The following is a 19,634-nucleotide window of genomic DNA, read 5'->3' on the forward strand; positions in this document are numbered from 1 at the left end:
GAAGTAATCCCAAGGCAGTATTTGAGCCTCTATGTGAGAGTGGTCTGGTCAGTGATGGCTCCTGCCCATGGTGGGAAAGGGAGGATTTGCGGGGATGTGGGTAACCAGGATTCTGAGAGGAAGCCCCCATCTGGAAACTCTGAATAATTAGGGATAATAATTTCAGAAGAGCAGCCAAAACCAAATTCTGAACGAAGAGGCACTGGATTAGCTTGCTGAATGCATCAAAAACAATGTTTCAAGATCTTAATTTTTCACCAAGGCCTTCTCACACTTCACTGATTGGTTATCTGGGCTGGGCCATCAGGAGACAGTCACCTCTCTGTAAACAGATTAATTTCTGCATCTGGGTTAAGGTGGAGCTTTCAGAACAGAGAAAATAAAATCAGAGTATAGATCACCATGGGAGAGAGAAGAAGGTTTTAAAAGGAGGTGTTTTGCTCCCTCTTTAAATGCTAGTTAGTGTGACATCAAGAGGCTATTTAACTCTTAAGGCATTTATAAAGTATTTTCAGTGTGTAAGGCATTGGAGGGATGGATGAAAACACAAGTAAGTTATGAGTCTCCCTTTCAAAGGAGTTATAAACTAGGGAGAGTAATAATGGGTAGTATTCATAGGATGCTGTACAGTTTGCAAGGCTTTTGGGGGTGAATATTGTGATGGCATTGGCTACATGTGATATTCAACATTTGGTGTTTTTCCTGAGTGCATCATGAAATTAAAGCTTGTCAGAGAAGAGACTAAATTTGAACTTGGATCCTTAGTCTGAATCTCTTGACTAGCCAAAGAGACAGACATGCATGGTCAGGTGATGTGAGCGATCGTATGAGTCTTAGAGGAGAGGAAGGAGTCTCAAAGATGCAGGAATGTTTAAAGACAGGGGAGGTGTATTGGTCTGCTTGGGATCCTTAAGCAATACCAAAATCATGGTTAAACTGCTCTACATGGGAAAATGAGAAAGATTATTTTTTTAGATCTTTTGAGGAGGGAAAGAGCAAGCAGGAGGAGGAGGAGGAGGCCAAGGAGGGGAGGTGTAGGAGAGAGAAGCCTTCAAGATGGCTTCCATTTGGTCCATTAGGTATGATAGGGTAACTGCAGTGACCTTTAAAATCAGCTATGCCTAAATGGAGTTTCAGTGGTTTGCTGTTTTGTAATATGTGCCTTCTGGCCATGGCCTTCCAACATCTTTGGAAAACTGTTTCATATTCTTGCGTTTATAAGTGGGATCTTGGAAATCAAAAATGGGATTGGTTTTACCTGTGGATCGACTTGGTGTAGAACAAAGATGGTGTGTACTGAAGCAGGAATGCAGAGGCTGAGGTAAGCATCCCTTCATTCATTCACCCATCTTATCTATCCATCCATCCATCCATCCATCATCCATCACCCTTCCATCCATAATCATACATCACCCATCATCCGTCCATCTATCCATCCCTCATCCATCATCCGTCCGTCAGTCTGTCCATCCATCCATCCACCCGTCCACTAACTTGTTTATTCAACAAATATTCATTGAGCATCTACCATGTACTTGGCTTTGCTCTAGGTACTGGATGTACTGTAATAAACCACACAGACAGATACCCACCTCCCAGGTGTATCCAATCATGAAGGGCCATAGTAAAGTAACTGAATAGATTACCAAGATAATTTCAGACTATGATAAACACTATGAAGACCACAAGACAGAGTGATGTTATAGAACAGTGGCTCTTGAAGTATTGCTGCTAGACTAATAGCATTAACACACCCTGAAAACTTGGGAGAACTATAAATTCTCAGGACCCACTCAAACCCATTGAATTAGCAGCTCTGGGGACTGGGGCACAGCAATGTGTATTGCAAGCCCTCCAGGTGAATTTGATGCATGCTCAAGTTTGGGATCCACTGGTGTAGAAAGTGACTGTGGTTGTCTGAGGTAGGGTAGTCAAGGAAGGCTTCTCAGAAGAGGTGACATTTGAGTTGAGATCCCAACAACAAGATTGTTAGCCATATAAGCTTAGAGATGTGTGTTCCAGGCAGAGAGAATAACAACCGAAAAGGCCCTGAAATAGGAACAAGGCTGGGCATCTCAAGGGACTGGGGGGGGGGGAAGACCAGTATGGTTGAAGTTTGGTGTGGAGTCTGCAAATTAATGACGACAGACAGTGCTAGGAACTTTCTGGTTGCTCTTTGGATATTCATTCTCTTTTTTATAGAAATGTGGTCTTTTCGCATTTGCATTGGGGGATACATGTTGGGATCCTTTTCTGAAGTAAAGAAATTAATTTAAATCTTACTAGTAATACATATATAAAACTTCCTTGTAATGGATTTCTTGGCTTCTTATGAAGCTGCAGGTTGTCTTGGAAAGATCACGGTGGGGCTTGGGATCTAATTCTCTCACACTCTGTTCACTGCTCCTCTCTGAGTCTCATTCTCCCATCTCAGGTCAGACAGGAGAGCTGGTCTGTCTCCTGAGTCGGAAGAAGACTGCTGACATCTCCTTGAGGGGCAGTCTGGTTCTTCTGCAGCTCCCTGGCCTCCTTTCCTCCTCCTGGCTTGACCTTGGACGTATGTGCCCGGGGCAGGGCAGGAGGAAAGAGGCAAACAGGTTCCCTTGGAATTACCATCTATGTCAAATGATGTTTTAGAAATCTGCTGTGAATATACAGTAGTGCTGGGAGCTGAAGTCCGTGCTCTTCATGGCAGTTTCCTTCATACCTGTTGCTCTGCTGCTGAATCCAACAGTTTTACTTCTTGCAAACAGACATCTTTTGAAAAGAATAGTAAACAGAGCTGCGAAATCAGGAGCAGGGCATTTGGACTTGACTCTGCAAGACTGGGGAAAGTGGGAGGGGAACAGACTTCTCCAGGGAGGCTGTGAAGTGCAATGGGAAGACACCGGGGTGAAACTCTTAACTTAGGTGCATTGCCAGGTCTCTCTGAGCCTCTGTTTCCCCATCTGCAAAATGGGAATGATGCCTTGTATACTGTATTAAGTAAGATGACATTGCCAAGTGTATGGCACACAGTAGGTGCTTAATAAATGTCTGTGCTTGTCTTCCAACCATCCCCCGGGAGTGGGGAAATGTCCCTCCTCCCTACAGGCAAGCCCCTCTTGGCCTCCAAATCTCTGGATTTGTTTGCTTGTGTAGTAATTAGGCACAGCAGCTGGGAGTATCCAAACCTGCAGTGTTATCTTTTCCCTGAGCTGCTTCAGCTGATAGAGGGTTTGGTGGTAGATGACAGCTTGTTTATCCAGGGAGGCTGCAAAATATTCTGTTGCGTGAACACACAGCAAAGCTCATTTGTCTTGTCTTTTGTCTCCACAGCTACATAGTTCAGGAGGGACACTCTCCTCCTGCTTTACCAACTGCTCCCTCCTCTGAGCATGCTCACAGACCTTCTAGCTACCCTGGACCCTCCCTTTCACCATGTTTCCTCCATGAAGGTATCTACCATGATGGCTCCACTGATCCTTCCCAACTTGGACTTGAGCTTTACACTGGACACCATAACCTGGATGTCCACAGGCCTGACCGTTCCCTTCCCATCACCTCCCTTCCCATACTTGCTCCTCTTTTTTTGGATCTCAGCCTTCTCCGGATCTCAGCACTGCCACCTACACCCCGAGCCTGAAGCCTGGGAGTCCAGGTTGGGTATCTTGTTCTTTCTTTCTGCCACAACCCTATGACCATCGGGTCCTGCCCAGATTCTCTCTCAAATCTCTCTCCTGACTGTCCTTCCACTCAGCCCCAGCTACGCCCCTGTGGAGGGCTCCCTCCTTCTGCATGGCTACAGGTAGGGGTCTGGTTCTGGAGCACACATGGGACTGGATCAGCCCCCACTTCCAGGCCTGCTGTCCTGAGGACAGGTGGAGGGAGGGATCTGTGATCATCCCCAGAGGCTGTGGGTAGGGGGCCAGAAAATGAGCTCAGGATTTTCAGAAAAGCAAATAAACCACACCCAGCATTCTGGCCTTCAATTCTGGTGCCAGCACATATTAGCCGTGTGATTTCTGACAGTGTTTAAAATCTCTTTGGAGCCCAGCTTCTTTATTTCTGAAAAGGGGCCAATCATTCCTACCTCCAAAAGTTGCTATGAAGTTCAGATGAAACTGTGGATGTGGTAGATGGAACAGGGCTGTTGAGTGTCAGGCTCTTTTCCCTCTCCTTCACTTTGAACAGTACTTTGTAGTTCTCAGAACCCTTTCTTAGATCATTGGTTCATTCATTCATTCAGTCGTTCATTCCATGCATTGATTATGTACCTGCTATGATCTGGGACTGTGCTAGGTGCTGGGGTGTAATGGAGACAAGGCAGGCTTAGTCCCACCTTCCCTGGAGTTTACATTTTTGGTGGGGGAGGTAGGTTTGTTACCCAAACTGGTAACAAACAAGTAATACAGTATCAGGCAATGTAAAGGGCATGATGAAAAATCAAGAAAGGTAAGAAAGAAGTGACGGGGACTGGAAAGTCCCTAGAGCTGAGATCTGTTGGAAAGAGTCAATAAACAGCCAAAGAATAATTAAAATAATTTACTGACAGTGGGAAAGTGCTGTGAGGAAGTGAGCATGGTTATGTGATACCACAGGCAGGTTGACAGAATTAAATACCAGAAGTGGATAGGAAGTTACTTGTAAGATGGTAAGTGCCATTCAATGACCCATTCTTTCCCCCAGCAGCTCTCTTTCCTGTACCTTTAATTTCCTCCTCCCGTGGGTCCTTCCCACCAGCATATACACACATAAGTCCCTTTGTGTTTAGAACACGCCTCTCTGCCTTAAATTCCGCGCCTTCCTCCAGCTATGATCGTACCTCATCCCTTTCAGAGAAAACCTTTCTAAAGAGTTGTCTACACTTCCAATCTCCACGTCCACTTACTCAATCCTTTTACTATATCGGTTTGGCTTCTGTCCCTTAAAGGGCTCCAGAAATCACTTTCTCCGAAGAGTCACTGATTGCCTCTGTGGTCACTGTATCCTTTGAGTTCTCACATCCTGCCTCTTGTCCATATTCAATTTCATTCTCTCTCTAGCTTCCAATGCATACATCGCCTCTTCAAGTTTGTTTTCCCTACCTCCTCTTATGCCTTCTCAGGGTTCTTTGCTGACTTCTCTCCCTCTGCTGGTTCCTTAAATGTTGGGGTATCCCAAGACTCTACCCGGGTCGCCTTCTCTTCTCTCCCTATATGTTATCTCTGGGTAAGGGTTCACATCTCCCAAATTCCTGTCTTCAGCCCAGGTTGCTCACCTGAACTCCTGGCCTATGTCCTTCATTCATTCTTAGATGCTTCCACTTAGAAGTCCCATGAGCATCTTGAACTCAACAATTCTAGATTGAAATTCACTATCATTTTCCTGCACTAACCCTGCTCTTCCAATCCTCCCATGTCAATGGGTTTCACTACTATCCATCCTTCACACAAGCCAGAGCCTTGGAATTCACCTGTTTCCCTTGAGCCCTCCCTCACCCCATATCTGCTTGCCATCAAGTCTTGTGGATTTTGCCCACTGAATACTCTTGTAAGTGTCCCTCTGCCACCACTTCCTCTGCCCCCTCCCTAGCCCAGGCCTCCAGCATCTCTTGTCCGGACCACTGCAGGGTCTCCTCCCTGTCTCCACCTTTGTCCCCTCTGATCCCTCCTTCACACAGCAAGCACCCAGAGCTAGGGCTCTAACATGCAGCCCTGTGGTGCTCTCTCTCCTCTCCAAAACCCTGCAGGCTCCTCGTTGCCTATAGGATAAAAACCAGACCCTCTTCCATTGTACCCAGGCCCTATGGGCTTAGTCGCTATCTCTCTTTCTGCCTTCATCCCTGGTCTGTCTTCTCTATACTGTGTCCAGTCACACTAAGCTCAGTCCGGGTCCTTAGACCTGCCAAGCTCACTGTCTTGCCTAGGACCTTTCCAGTGCTCTTCCTTCCCAGTCTCTTCCCATCTGGCTGAACTGAGGGGCCATGGTAGACAAGCCACTCCAACTCCTCCTCTTGCAGGGGAGTGTCCTGAAGCCCAGAGAGGAAGACTGATTCACGCAAGGCCACCCAGCAAGTCTGGTTGCTTCATCCCAAGCAGAACATCTCCCCTCTTAGCCATGATCAGAAAGAGACTTGGCATCAGCATGGACCCTTCCGTAAAGATTCTGGCTCTTTCTGCTGCTGAAATCGGAAAGATGAATGAGTGGTAAGTTTTTCTGGGAAAGGGTTGGAAATAATGCAGGATCTCTTTGCCTTTGCCTTGGACTTCTGAGGCTGAGGTCCTGGTGTCACATTGGCGTTTTCTGCTACCATTCCAGACCCATTACAGTGCTGCCTCAGCTTTTCCCCACGTTGCCTCTGATACAGATCGTCACCTGCAGACACCCCTGTCTGCTTTCTCTCACTGGAGGTAGCTTGAATTTCTCAGTGGCTGTTGGCACAGCCTGGCTGGGAGTAGGTCTGGCTAATATTTGAGACTGGGAGTGAGTACACAGATAAGATGTCAAATCCTTGAATGCTGGCTGAGCTGAGATGGGGTTGATGCCAGGCCAGGGTCAGTCAGTGAGCCCTTGGCCACAGACTGGGCTATTAATCAGGTCATAGACTCAGCCCTGACCCTGGCAACAGACTGAACCCTGATCTTGGCTGCAGACTGGATCCTGATCCTGACCTAGACACAGCTCTGACCCTGATTGCAGACTTAGCTTTGATTCTGGTAATGGACTGAGCACTGATCCTCATCTAAGACTGAGCCCTGACTCTGGTCCTACACTGAGCCTTGATCCTGGTCCCAGCCTGAAACTATTTCTAGACTGAGCCCTGATCCTGGTCTCGGGCTGTGCCATGACCATGGACTAAGCCCTACCTGCCTCAGACTAGACCTGCAGCTGGGGGTTCATGGTGAGAGTGAAGCCAACTCAGGGCAAACATGACCCTTTAGAGGAAGGGCAGGAATGTTTTTTTCCCTGGGAAAAACAGAACAGGCTCAGGCTCTGATGTTATTACACTCATGGATTTGAAGGGTCACAAGCCACAAAGGAGCCAGATACAAAGTACTGCTGCAAAATCACATCTGGCAGAGCTTCCCAGCCAGTTTAGTTCCCAAATAATGGAGAGGTTATTCCTGCAGATATCCATCAGGCTGAGACTGAGAGCATTTCAATGAGAAGGTGCTTTAATGACTCTTCAAGGATTTGGGGCCTAATGAAGCACACATCAGAGGACGATTTAATCTTTCCCTCATAAAACCCTCACAATAAGATCAACTTCAGAATCCAAATTCATCCTGACATAAAAATGTGAGATCAAGACAATCCCGGATCACTGATAATTGTCTGGGGCTAATTGCTGTGGTCTTGGGGGAGTGCTGGAGCCTTGGGAGAAGCCAAGGGAGTGTGGGTGTGGTAGAGGGCATCCGGGGGCATGCTGGGCTGTCTCCTTCGAGGCTCCTAGAAGGAGGACAGTGATACTGGAAGATAAGAGAGAATAGGTAAGTGTGGCGCAGTGGAAGGTCCTCCTTCCTGTGGTTTTATAAAGTGGACCCTTTCTCCCCAAATCCCTCTCCAAGTGAGATAGTGGTCAGCAGATGTCCCACAACCACCTGACCATCCGGGAACCATGAAAGAGTCTGGAAACCCCTGCTTCCAGGCCATAAATGTAACAGATAGAGCTTATGAGAGCTGCTAGGGAGAAAACCAAAAGGAGGCTGGATGGAATAATCAAGGCATGTGCGGAATGGGTCATCATCCTCAGAACTGGCTCTCCAACTCGCTGAGGGTAGAAGGAGGGCACTCTGAGCACAGGCTCCTCTTCTCCCTTCCCATACCTTGCTCCTAGCTGCGGTCTCCCACATCATGAGGCCCAACCCACCATGGAAGCAGCATCACTTTCTTCTCTCGAATGCAGAGTTTTGCCCATGTCTTCGGTTGCAGCGATTTTCTTTCAGAAGTGGACTTTGACTTGAATAAATAGAGCCTGCCCATTGATTCCAAAACATTTTGTAATATAGAAATATATTCTGTAATAGTTAGGTGGTAAAAGAAAAAAACTGGAAGTTCTGACAAGCAAACTCAACCAAGGCCTGGTCAGTGCATAATATAATCATTTATACTAAATTTATGTCCCTTAGGTACCGTGGAGCCAGAAAAATATGAGATAAAGTGATGGCACCCTCCTCTCATTTTCTCTTTCTACTAAAAGAAGACAGCATTCTAGGAGTGCCTGGGTGGCTTAGTCAGTTAAGTGTCTGCCTTTGGCTCAGGTCCATGATCCAGGGTCCTGGGATCAAGCCCAGTGTTGGGCTCCCTGCTCCACGGGGAGTCTGCTCTCTCTCTCTCTCACTCTGCCCCTCCCCCAGCACCTGCTCGCTCACTCTCAAATAAAATCTTAAAAAATTAAAAACAGCATTCTTAAGTAAGACATAGGTGCATTAATGGAAAAAATTAACAGATTTTATTATACAATTTTTTTAAACCTTGAAGCCTTCTATATGGTGAAACACAAAGTCAGATTTAAAACAAAGAATAGGAGGGAATACTTGTAGCATATTCAACCAAGCTCTGCTATACCAAACATGTGAAGAATTTCTGCAGATCCGTAATGAAAACACAGAGATACCACAGAAAATCAGGCCAAGGGTATGGCCAGGTAACTTCTAGAAGAACGACTCTAGTGGCGGCCGTGGAGGTGGGGTTGGTCAAGTTCTTCAAAGAGAACTTCTGATGGGGGAGAAAAAGCTGATTGACAGCCGTAAGCTAGAGCATCTTTGGATCCACCATGGCGGTCATGCTGGGTCATGCTTTCCCGAGGCTGTTCCCAGCCAGTGACAGAACACAGTGGGGTCCTTGACCCAGGCCACCTTGGAAACTCGCCACTGGTCTGCTTGAGGCTTTCTCAGAGCAGCATTTTGATCTGAGAGTCATCCCTCACGATCCTCCTTCCCCCTCTCTTTTCACAAGTGGGACACCTGTATGTGGGTCCGAAGGCTCTCCTGTCTCCTCCGGCCCCCCACCTCCCTCTGTCCTACGTGGCATTTCCCCCAGCAAGGCTCTTCCTTGTTCCATCCTGTCCTGCCATCTGCTTCTCAGAGGACCCGACGTACACAACGACAGACCCACATGTAAAGAATTATTGAATCATTATATTGTTGCCTGAACCTAATAGAACACTGTATGCTAATTATACTAGAATTAGAACAAAAATCAATTCAGCCTTATAATTAAAGGAGCACAAATTGTGATGTGATGCTATTTGGCCCATATCAGACTGAGGAAGGTTTTTATTTTTTATTATTTTTAAAAGATTTATTTGTTTTGGAGAGAGAACGAGAGCACCAGTGTGAGTGGGTCCCGGGGGGCAGAGCAAGAGGGAGAGAAAATCCTCAGGCAGACTCCCTGCTGAGCACAGAGCCCCATGTGGGGCTCAACCCCAGGACCCCAAGATGATGACCTGAGCCGAAATCAAGAGCTGGGTGCCCCTATTTTTTATGTTTTTTAAAGTAATCTTTACACCCAGCATGGGGCTCAGACTCCTGACCCTGCTCTTAGGAGTTACGTGTTCTACCAACTGAGCCAGCTGGTCACCTTTGACAAATATTCTTAAGAGCTCATGAATTCCTTATTTAGTGAGGGGAGAACCAAATGAACCTTCCTCTCATACTGTGCTTGTGCCGGAGTATGAAGTAGATTCACTGTTCAGCATTTCACTTCTAGGGATCGCCGCTGTAGGACACAGGCATATCTATATACAAAAAATGTAGACCTGCGTGGTGGCATCATTGACATTAGTCAGAAACTGGAAAATAACCAAAATGCCCATTAATTAGGAACACTTACATCGGTTATGCAGCACCCACACACTATAACTTCCAGCTTTTTGAAAGAAAGCGGTCAAGTATATGACAGGAAAGAAAAGATGCGTGTGATGCCAAGTTCAGTAGAGAAAAAGCAGAACCAAAGATGATATTGTGTAATGCCCTTTGACTAGGCAAACCCTCCATTAAATGAGTTTGTATACATACAGATGGGGGAATCGGTGCAAACATCTGGAAAAGTAGACACCGAATTGCTAAGATTGTTTGTCTTTGGGGAGGAGGCTGGGATTGGCTTTAGCTATTAAAGGGGGCCCTTGCTTTTTGCTCCATTTCCTTTATCATTTACATGTTTCAGAGTGAGCATGGATTATTATTTTTTAATTAAAGTGAGCAATGCGTAAGAAGAGAAAGAAGACCCCAGAGTGTAACTGTCAAAATGAGGATTGACCCTTTTCGGAGGCTGCGTCCACGCTCTGATCAGTCTGTTCCCAGTGTCCTGGGAATGGCCTTTAGTGGCTGTTAACAATGTCAGAATTTGTTCTCCTTCCTGTCTTTATCCTTTAAGGTTACTTTTACAGACCTGTTAGCAGGAAGTGGCCTGGCTCATCTGGGTCCTTGCCTAACGAACCACACCTGACTCTAAATGTCTTCTTACTCTTTCCAAAAACCCATGCCGCCCTTACCCCTCAATCCCCTGACCTGAAGGCCAAATGTGCTATTGCTAAAGATACTGTAAGGACACATCCAGGCTCTCTGGCCTTAGTTCCCCTTCACCTGTAGGAAAACCTTGGACTAAATGGCCTCAGGGTCAGGCTAATGTTTTAGGGTTCAAGGGGGCTGGCACAGAGTTGCCATCCTTGGCACAGTCTGGACAGCGGAGCTGTCAGAGAATCCCAGCCACCGTTCTCGGTCTGACCTTCCTCCAGCTCTTCCAGCCTCGCCTCACAGCCCCCATCACGCAGTGTTAGCCTCTTGGCTGGGTGCATGTGTCGCTGTGTCTGTGCCCTCCATCTCTTCCAGTTGCCCAAGCTGCCCACACTTTTAAGGTCCCATACTCATTCTCTTATGATCTCCTCTGATCAACTCATTTGGATTCCCACTGCATTTTTTCTCTAGGTTGTATGGTCTTCAGAAGCCAAAATAGCCACTTTTCCTGGCTCCCAGTATGATCCAGTCCTTCACATACACTGGGGAAAACGACCCTGAACCAATAGGTATGGACTCACAAACCCTGAGACCAACCCAAAATATCAGGGCCTCTAACGTGATACATCCTTGAATATTTCCCTTACTCTGGACCCTCTGACAAAGACAGTTTTGTCCTTGACTCCTGCTGTTGCAATCTGTGAAGATACTTTTGTGAATGTGATAATCATGTGAGAAAGTTGCTGTTTTCACGTCATGCATCAACTAATGCAGACCCAGTGAGCTAGGTGATTTTGCAGTCGTTTTCCTTGAAATAATTGCTGTGTTTTGTATTTGGTGAGCCAATCCTTCTGAAGCCTGACTCTCTTGTGCTCTCTGCAAGAAAAACATTTTTTTTTCCTTTTCTAAATACTTCCGTTTCTGAGTCTTCCTTTGACAAATGGGATAACTTAATACATTAATTCGTGTTGTGTTCTTGCATTCCCTATTCTAAGGTGAAGAGGCTTTTGTCTTTCCTGCTGAGGAAGGCTTGTGTTGTAGGATGAAAGAAGTTGCCCAAAGAAGGGCCTCTTCCCTGATTTTGTTATTGTGAAAAACCTAGGCTTACTGAATACAGGGGTTATGCCAAGTGGGGAGGGAGAGAAGCCTTTGGTGGGGATAAAATAGAACCAAGTGGACAGAACTAGATGGTGGGTGGGTAGGGAGAGAGATAGGAAGAGAGAGGGAAAATTCCCAAAGAGCAGGAAAGACATGGTGTTTGGGATTCTGTAAGGTGAAGGGAATTCCTCGAGGTAACAGGATCAAGAGGGGATGACTATGAAAAGGTTTTAAGGAGGCTGAGTCCCTGGCATTGGGGGTCCCAGTCTGGGCAGTTTCTTGAGCCCAGCATGGCATGGAGGCAGCATTGCTATCTGTCAACAAGGAACTCCCAAGTTTCCTTGGGGTTCAAGGACTTGGACAGTATCCCTAACAAAGGCAGCCAGTGTGGACCAATGACAACTGGACATCTCCAGAGTTGGCTCTATGTAAGATCTTTGACCTTCACAGGATCCAGGGGGACAAGAAGGGAACCCCAAGTATGAATTTTCTGCCAGCTCTGTAAGCTGAGACCCGAGATCAGTTTAGAGAAAATAAAATTATTGACATTTGTTGCCTTTCTGAGCGTAACACCCACTACCACCTCTGGTGTTTAGCATCATCTGTCTTGTATTGTCCCCCAACCTGTTCCTTACTCTCCCCCCAGTTTTTGCCCTCCTCACACTCTGCTGTCTTCAGGACCCTGCTTCGTTTGTCTATCCTACTGATAGCAGGACGCACCTTCACATTCTAATTGTCTACCCTGGGGCCTTGTACCAAGTAGGTGCTCAAGAAATATGGATTGAAATGAATTAAGTTGCACTGAGTTGTATGTGACAACCCCCCACCCCCACCCCTGGCCCCGTCTTCCAGCCCTACTGCCTGCTTTGTGTCTGGTTCACATTTAACACATGTTTGCAGGACGGAGGAAGATGACTGGGGTGTTCCAAGGTGACCACTTTGGAGGACATAAGATGTACCTGAATGTGTAAGTTTGGGTGTGTTTGTTCAAAAGCATGTTAGTGACCTGGTTTAGTCACAGGAGACTGACGAGCAAGGGGCCTGTGCATCTGTGAAACGAGCCATTTTATGCCAGCCCTTGCCTAGGAGCCCACGCTGCTTGATCAATTAACCCCACGCCCTTGTCTTCCATCTGTGCTTGGATAGGGATGCGCAGCTCTGCTGTGAGCGCAGAAGGTAATATCCATCCTTCGAATGGGCTGCGTGTGCATGGTAATTGATGGGTTTCTGGGATCCAGAGAGAGGGAGAGAAAGAGTGGGAGAGGGATCTGAAATCAATTGCTTGCTGTCTGCACTGAGTGGTCAGCCCCACTCACTGCTTGGGAGGAGAGGGGCCATCAGCTGCGGCCTCTCACAAGGGACACCAGCCAGCCAGACGGATTGGGCCTGCCAAGGGCCATCGGGAGGGCTTGTCCTCTATCCTCAGCCTCTGCTCCCCACTCCTGGCAAAGAAATGAGTCCTGATTTGTGCCTAGGGCCACCCAGACACCTGTCGAATGGTAAAAACAAGCTGTTTTAAAAGATGCTGTCTGGCTAGCATGAGTGTGCCAGCCTCCATGTGAATTATTTTTTAAACAAATGAGGGTTTTGGCTACCTGAGTCCATCATCCTAGGGCACATCACTAGGCATCCTTAAGGGTAGTCTCTGGAATACCCCACATGGGCTCATACCCTGGCTCCTCCACTTGTCAGCTGTGAGCTCTTGAGCTTACTCAGTCTCCCCAGGACTCATTTTCTCCATCTGTAAACTGGGAATAATATTAATTCTTAACATATAGACCTTTGTAGATGGTTAACTGAGACTTTCCATGGGATGATGTTTGCTTAGTGCTGATTCCTTTGTTAGATCCAGTGGGGGTGTTGGCGTGTTGAGTAGATGATTCTGGAAATGTTTGGTCTCTGATTATTTAGTGTCTGTCTCCTTCCCTCAACTAACAGCTCCATGAGGGTTATTGCTGTGGCCATCTTGTTTACTGCTGGAGCCACAGACCTTGGCATTGGGTATGATTCAGAGAGGGCACTCAATAAATATGTTTCAGGGAGATGAGAAGAAAGATGTTGTGGTCATGAATCGGGGGCCCAGGGAGACCTGGGACAGCCCTGAGGGTTTGGGGTGGTATGAACTAGGTAGAGGTGTCTGGCTGTGGCTCTGCTGGAGTGAAACCCTAGAACAGGGTTCAAGGAGCCAGTCAGAGACGTGGTGTGTAGACAGGTGATCTGGAAGCTTTCTCACTTGGATGTGTGGGCCACAAGGCCCAGACCAGCTCAGCATAAGCATCTGTTTTTGGCTGGGGCAGAGCATCTACAGGAATGGACACCATCGAGGGCAGGTCCGTGGCAGACAGGGAACAGACCAGCTGCAGGGTGCACCAACTCCCAAGACGACCAGCGAGGGCTTCTGGATACTCACACCAGCTTTGGAGTCATACAAATATGGGTACAGATCCCCTTCTCACCATTGTGCCCTGGGCCAATTATTTAACTCCTTAACCTCAGTCTCCTCATCTGGAAGAGAGGAACTGTACAGCCAGCCCCACAAAGAGGGGCAACTGAAGTGAAGAAATGCACTTAAAATGTCGAGTGCAGTGCATAGTAGATGCTTAATAAACCCTGGTTTCCCCCCCCTCGCCCTGCCTCTTGCAGATCATTGAAAAGGCAGTAACTCAGTTTTTTTGGTTCCATTCGAAAGAAACAGTACTTTGCAGACGTCTTTATTTGGTGAGTGATGGACCCACAAATTCGCTGTGGGAATTCAGTGATTATTTTTGAATATGTGGAGTTTTTAGGTTCCTGCAGCTTCTTTGACTAGAAAGTAAAGCCGACACCAGCTTCTGACAGTCCCTGTAATTACCTTGCAGTGAATCAAGCTGAGGTTTGTCTCTGTGCCTGAGGTTGGTGTGGGCTTCACTGCCCGTCACCCTCCACACCCACATTGGAAGGTGGCAACTAATTATGATTTATGGAGCTGTCTGCGTGGAGCTGGCCTGCGTGCTCAGGGTGGGGCGGTATAGGTGGCCCCCTTCCCTGTCAGACAGCAGTCAGGAGATTCCGAGATGGCATGGCCCCCATTATTGAAGGGCCCAGCAACTTTGTTATTAAAAATAAATAAAGTCTAGGGATCTGCACTAATGCTGGGCGGCTGACAACCTATAATTCTCACGGCAGTGGCAAGATGTATTTTTCTTTCAGAGTTTTGTTAAGAAGTGATTTTCAAGGGGCTGCTCTGTACACTGAGGCTGTGAATCAGAGATATCTTTTTTACTCTGTGGGGGCAGAGGAGGGAGTCCAGACAGGTTCTATAACGAATGGGGCTGTGTGTGCGCTGAGGTTGTTAACCCTTATCAGACTAACGGGATTCTCCATACCAGCTCCTTGACCTCCAAGAGACAGTGTCCATCCATCCGTCCACTGAACCATCAATCTGTCCATTCACTGTGCGATCTACCCATCCATTCATCTACTGTGATTCCACCAAAGTATTTATCCAGCACCTTTTTCAAGGTTCTGGAGAGGATGGGACCAACAGCAGCGACAGCAGCGGCTAATGGACTCGGGGTGCCTAACATGGTGTGCTAACTAGAGGCCAGGCTCTATGCACTTCATCTGAAGTTAGGGATGACTCTTATCATTGTTTTACAGGTGAGGAAAAAAGACACTCATAAAGGTTATGCGACTTACCCTTCGTTTCAGTCTAATACACGGTAGATTAAGGAGTAAAATCCAGTGAAGTTGCTCCAGGGTCCTTGCTCTGACCCACAAAATCCCACTGCCTCCCAGTGTCTCCCTATGGCCTGGGCTCCCACCTCCTGAGCCAGCATCTCTAGAACGGGTTCATAGAGGTTGTTTCGGTTTGTCACTAGAGACTCCGTCTCTGCTTTGGGCTCCTTTTGATCAATTCAGTGGGCTTCAGACACTGGGGTTTCATGAACATTCTCTCATTATGCAATAAAAACATTACTGTAGTAATAATGATAGTAACCGTAAGAACAGCGAACATGTATTGGGTTATTGCCTTTTTATAGGTAAGCTCTTGTCTAAGTGCTTTACAAGTTGTAACTACTTTCATCCTCAGGTCAACCCTATGATGTGTCTTCATCAAATCCCCAGGATTAGTCTTATTTTTTAGCAAGGAAACTGAGGCATAGGGAAGTTAAGCAATTGGCCATCTTTCTGGAAATCTCCCTGTAACACTCGGGAATGCACTAGGCTGCCAATAATGGAAACTCTGTCACTTGCTTGAAGGATTATTATTATGTTTTTTAAAATTTCACATAACAAGATGTCCAAAGGTACAGAGAGTCCAGGGCTAGTGTGGCAGACCTATGGTACCTTCAAGGACTCAGGTCTGAATTTCCATTCCTCTGTTCTTTTTTTTTTAAGATTTTATTTAGTTGACACAGAGAGAGAGAGAGAGAGAGAGATCACAAGCAGGCAGAGAGGCAGGCAGAGAGAAGGGAAACAGGCTTCCTGCTAAGCAGAGAGCTGGATGCGGGGCTCGATCCCAGGACCCCGAGATCATGACCTGAGCCGAAGGAGGCGGCTTAATCCACCAAGCCACCCAGGCTCCCCCACCCCATTCCTCTGTTCTTAACATGTTGGTACTTTTGTTGTTGAGCTTGTTAACCTGTGGATGCAAGATGGCTGTTCTATTTCTATTCTCACCTCTGGGTTCTCAGGCAGAAAGAAAGGAGATATATGAAAATAAAAGCTTTCCCAGAAATTGTCAGTAAGTTTCCATTTATATTTCATTGGCCAGAACTGTGTCACAGGTACACCTCAAGCTACAAGAGAGGCTGGGAAATTGAGTCACCCTCACTCGCTCCTTTCTAGCCTTTATAGCAGAGGAAGGTAGGAAAGAAGGGGTTGGCATTGGGTATTGGGTGACCTAACCTCCAGTGTCCACCTCGTTCCCTCACCAATTTTTGTTGTAGTCATTGGGTCTCCTTACTGTCTTTTGATCTGCAACTTTTCCCTTACATTTTTTTATTTTTCTTGACATTGATGTTTTAAAGAGCCCAGGGTAGTTGCCTTTCAAAACATTTCACATCATTTATTGCTCAAACCTTTAAAACAAAATTGAGATATAATCCACATACCACAGAATTCACTGTTTAAAAAAATATATGATTCAGGAAAACAATGTGGAAGTTCCTCAAAAAATTAAAACCATGTGACCCAGAATTCCCACTTCTGAGTATATGTCCCAGACTACTGAAAGGAAAGACTTGAACAGATATTTGTACAAAAATGTTCATAGCATTATTCCCAATAACCAAGATGTGGAAACAACCAAAATGTCCATTGATAGATGATCGGAGAAACAAAATGCAGAATAGCCACACAGTGGAATATTGTTCAGCCTTACAAAGGGAGGAAATTCTGACACTTGCTACAACATGGATAAACCTTGAAGACATGATGTTAAGTTGGATAAACCAGGCATAAAAAGACAAGGGGCACCTGGGTGACTCAGTGGGTTAAAGCCTCTGCCTTCGGCTAAGGTCATGATCCCGGGGTCCTGGGATCGAGCCCCACATTGGGCTCTCTGCTCGGCAGGGAGCCTGCTTCCTCCTCTCTCTCTGCCTGCCTCTCTGCCTAGTTGTGGTTTCTCTCTGTCAAATAAATAAAATATTTTTTAAAAAGACAAATACTGTATGATTGCACTCATACAGAGTACCTAGAGTAGTCAAATTCATAGAGACACAAAGTAAAATGGTGGTTGCTAGGGGCAACTTTTAAGAACCAGGATTTTTTTTTTTTTAACCAACAAAATCTGAATTTCTCATTTTTCTTTAAAAACTGGAAGATCCAACCTTGCTGGGTCAACATTCCCATGCGGAACAAAGGGCTGGAGGGGAGTAGTGATTGTTTCCTTTAGTCAGGGCACTTGCTTTCCAGTTTACCACAGTCCTCACCACTCTGTATTGTGAACCCTGCTTGCTTCACATATTTACATCATCTGTGGGCATCTGAGTTTGCAACATCAGGTTTGACTCAAGTGTTGGCAGTAATAGACTGTTGAGTTTCAGAGCCTGGAAGCATGAAGACCACATGAGTTCTTGTTGAATAGTCCAACGGCTCGGACTTGGGTTGAGGCTGTGGGAATGGAGAGGAAAGGGTATATATGAGGGAGACTCCAATCATAAAAAGTCATCTTCTGGAAGCCAGTAGGCCTGAGGGGTCACAGGATGAGTCCAAAGTCTTCTAAGCATTGTGGCCTGGATAGGGAGAGTGATGGGGTTGGGGGGGGGCAGGCATTGGAAGGCAAGGAAATTTTAAGGGTGTGAGGAAACACGGCATTGGGACCTACCTAATCCTCATCCCCCATCCTCATCCCAAAGAAAACACTCTCCAAGGCTGCCCGAGCTCTGTTCCTTTCCCAGAGTGGTCCAGCCATGCTCAGCAGGATTCCTTTACGTTCTCCTCATGTGCTCTGGACTTTTGCAAATGCTTAGGTCACCGGGAGTGATGCCAGGAATCTTGGACTTTTTCACAGCTTCGATTATTGTGTTGCAACCCAGACAAGCCAGTGCCCTTCGAATTTCTTCTCTGCCATGTCCACCTGGCAGATGCCAAGAGGCTCAGGTGTGGCTTGGGGGCTGAGCCTTGGCGCCTGTCCACAGCACGGCTCACTGCAGGTTTCCCTGCCAGCACTTGCCTTACCATCCCTGGGAGCGGGTCCATTGCTTACAGTTGAGGGAATTTTCCTTCTGTTATTTCCTTCATTATTGCCTCTCCTCCATCTGTCCTGTTCACTCTTTCTAGAATTCCAAATGGGAGCTTATGGAGCCTCCAGGACTCATTCTATATTTCTCCTCTCTTGTCTCATTATATTTATCTTTTTGTCCCTTTCTTCTGAATTTGGGGGAAACTGCTCACACTGATCTTCCAAATGACTAATCTGGATTTTGGCAGCATCCAAACCATTGTTTGGCCTCCACTACATTGAGATATTCTGATGATCGTATTTGCTTTTCCTGCTGAAAGTACTTTCTGACTTTGGAGCTTTTTGTTTCATTGATGCAATCTTCGTTTTGTTTAGTCTTGCCTTGTTTTGTTTTATTCTGGAACAGTCTTAGATTTACAGTCAAGGTGCAGAGCTGTTACGGAGTGTTCCCACAGACCCTTCACCCGGGTTTTCCCCTGTGCTGACATCTTGTGATGTGTGTTTGGATCTCGTTGCATCTGTTCAAGAGGGAGTTCCTCAAGGTTTCTCAAATGCAGATGCAGGAAAACGTTGGCAGAGACTCTGTAGGATTGGGGTGTTGTTTTTTTTTTCCCCTCAAAATGTTTTTTTTTAACAGTAGGTGATATTTCTTTATTTTCTTATTCTTTGAGAGATTTATGTTTGCCCAAGACTGAGATGGATTCTGTCAGATATTGTGAAGGTCTCTCTCTGCTCAAATATTTCCCAAAGAGAGGCACTCTAGTTACGTGTGTGTGTGTGTGTGTGTGTGTGTGTGTAGTAGGGTGGAAGCATTTAAAGGGGTGTCCTCCATCTGGGTGGATCCTTCCCTATGTTCATACTAGTTTGACATTAGCTGAGAGGACAGCCCTCATCCCCTATGGGCCCTACTGCCTGCTCTAATACCCCCGCTGTGGCAGTGGCCCCACTCGGTTTGACCCACCAGCTACACGTTCACAATGTTTGGGTTAACTCTGCTTAGTCTGGGTCTCCCCAGATCCTGAGAGAATAATTTAAGTGCAGCTACTTTCCTAGAGAGCCGATTGCGGGACCCTTCAGACCCGGGGAGTGAGGAAGCGAGTGAGGGAGGGAAAGGCAGCGGGAACGAGGCACAGCCCCAGGCAGGCTGCCTCCGGGGACACCAGCGGCTCCTCCCCAGCAGGGAACTCTGGGAGCCAGGGGAGAGCAGGTGCCTCAGATCTATCTCACCTCAGACGGGAGGGAGCTGGGGCATTTTTTTTTTTTTAAGATTTTGTTTTTTTATTTGACAGACAGAGACTACAAACAGGTAGAGAGGCAGGCAGAGAGAGAGGAGGAAGCAGGCTCTCTGCTGAGCAGAGAGCCCGATGTGGGGCTCGATCCCAGGACCCTGGGATCATGACCTGAGCCGAAGGCAGAGGCTTAACCCACTGAGCCACCCAGGCACCCCACAT

This window comes from Neovison vison, chromosome 8, assembly GCF_020171115.1.
Source record: "Neovison vison isolate M4711 chromosome 8, ASM_NN_V1, whole genome shotgun sequence".
NCBI classification, from domain to species: Eukaryota; Metazoa; Chordata; class Mammalia; order Carnivora; family Mustelidae; genus Neogale; species Neogale vison.